The following is a 2257-nucleotide window of genomic DNA, read 5'->3' as shown; positions in this document are numbered from 1 at the left end:
TCTGATCTTAATCAGCAAGTGCTTTAAATCCTCCTCACTTTCAACATAGCACAGGTTGTTTTTAAGCCTTCCTCCAATCCTGATGCTGAGTTCTTCTTCATCTAATACAGCTTCTCTGATTGTTTTCCCTGAATAAGTGTGGTGAGAGGGTCCAGCCCTGGTGCGTACCTTGCCTGAGTTCTAACCATGTGGTATGCCCTTGTTCTGCCTCTTCATCCATGGACAGGTTCAGCATGAGCACAATTTAGGGTTCTGGAATTCCCATTCTTCTCAAGTCTGTGCATAGTTTGTTATGACCCACACAGCCGAATGTCTTGACATAGTCAATGAAACACAAGTAAACATCTTTCTGGTGTTCTCTGCTTTCAGCCAAGACTCATCTGACATCAGCAATGATATCCCTTGTTCCACGTCCTCTTCTGCATCCAGCCTGAAACTCTGGCAGCTCCCTGTCAGTGTTGTTGGATAATCTTCAGCAAAGTTTTACTTGTGTGTGATATTGATTATTTTGTCCTATAATTTGAGCATTCTACTGGGTCACATGTCATTGGAATAGGTACAAATAAGGATCTCTTCCAGTCTATTGGAAAAGTAGTTGTCTTCCAAATTTCCTGGAATAAGTGAGTTAGTGCTTCCAGCACTTTGTCAGCTTGTTGGAACATGTCAAATGGTATTCCATTGATTCCTGGAGCCTTGTTTTTTGATAATACTTTCAGTGCAGCTGAACTTCTTCCTTCTGCACCCCTGGTTCTTGCTCATATACTACCTCGTGAAATGCTTGAATGTCAACTACTTCTTTTTGGTACAGGGACTCTGTGCATTCTGTCCATCTTCTCTTGATGTTTCCTACATCATTCACTATTTTTCCCATGGAATCTTTCAATATTTCAATTCAAGACTTGAATTTTTGTTGAGTTCTCTTAGTTTAAGATATGCTGAGCATGTTCTTATTTTTTTTGTTTTCTAAGTCTAGGTCTTTGCACATTTCATTTGAATATTTGACTTTATCTTCTCCAGCTGCCCTTTGACGTCAGCTCTTTGACGTCATTATTTCTTCTATGTGCTATAGCTACTTCATGATTAAGAGCTAGTTTCAACGTTTCTTCTGATATCCATGCTATTCTTTTCTGTTTCTTTTCTTTTTAATGACCTTTTGCCTTCTTTAATTTGCTTTCTTTCTTTCCTTTTTCCTTTGTCTTTTAGGCATTTCTTTCAGTGCAATCATTCAGGATGATCTCGATATCGTGTGGAAAGTAGTCGTGCCCGTGGACTGCACAGTCTTCAGAGGCAGTTGTCTGTTCCAGCAGTGTATCTGTGTCAACTCGATCATCTTCAACTGCATACTGTGTTTGAAGCTTTTAATTCCATATCCCACTCGAATGAGCTTAGATGAGCCCCAAACCAAGCCATCTGCTTGAATGCTTCTGATACACTCTTCCAATTTTGCCATCTCGGTCTCCTCATCCCAAGGTTTCACAACTAATAAGGCGGAAGCCTCAGCAGCAAGTGCAGGCTCGGGCTTTCTTCGACTCATACTGTGCAAGGGATTTCCCCTTAGTCTTTGTGCTTCTTCACTTTCCTCCTCCTCATCAAATCCAGAGAGCTCAATGTCAGCATCATCCTTACTGGCTGCAGCTCCACTTCCTGTGGTGTCTTCCACGTTCGTAGGGTCATACTTACCCCAAGCTTCCTTTACTCCTGGAAAGCTGCTCTTTCCCTTTTCATAAGACTTGATGTGATGACCCCCACATAGGGCATAATACAAGTCAGTAGGTGGCGGGTCAGAGATTGCTTCAAACACTGCTAAATCTGTTTGTGGCGGCATATACCCCTCGATGTAGCTCTTGTAGGCCAGGTAATCAATGAGCACCTGGAGGTTGGTGGGGGTTTTCAAGTCCCTGAAGCCCATGGTGTTGGCTGTATCAGGAGCTAGGCAGCAGTGGAGGGAACGAGGGGCTCAAGTGACCCTGACCTTCTGCTTTCTTCATGTATAGTGTTCTTGATGCCATCACACAGCTCATCGGGTCTTCTGTCATTAGGGTTAAATGCATCAAGTATGTCCTTGCGATGTTCTTCCAGCATGGATGTGTTCATTCTTCTGGCAGTCCATGGTATATTCAATAATCTTCATCAACGCCATAATTTGAAGGAATTGATTTTCTGTGGCCTTCCTTATTCCTTGTCCAGCTTTCATATGCATATAAGGTGAGTGAAAAGACCATCGCTTGCGTCAGGCACAACAGTCCTCAAAGTGAAA

General features: G+C 42.7%; 1 pseudogene; it reads right to left on the bottom strand.

Annotated features, from left to right (window-relative positions):
• Positions 1-1199: 1199 nt before the first annotated feature.
• On the bottom strand, positions 1200-1909 carry LOC142422768 (elongation factor 1-beta pseudogene; annotated as a pseudogene).
• Between the last annotated feature and the right edge of the window lie 348 nt (positions 1910-2257).

This window comes from Tenrec ecaudatus, chromosome 12 (assembly GCF_050624435.1).
Source record: "Tenrec ecaudatus isolate mTenEca1 chromosome 12, mTenEca1.hap1, whole genome shotgun sequence".
Lineage (NCBI taxonomy): Eukaryota > Metazoa > Chordata > Mammalia > Afrosoricida > Tenrecidae > Tenrec > Tenrec ecaudatus.
The sequence above is the reverse complement of the archived record's forward strand: the minus strand, read 5'-3'. Positions and strand labels throughout refer to the sequence as shown.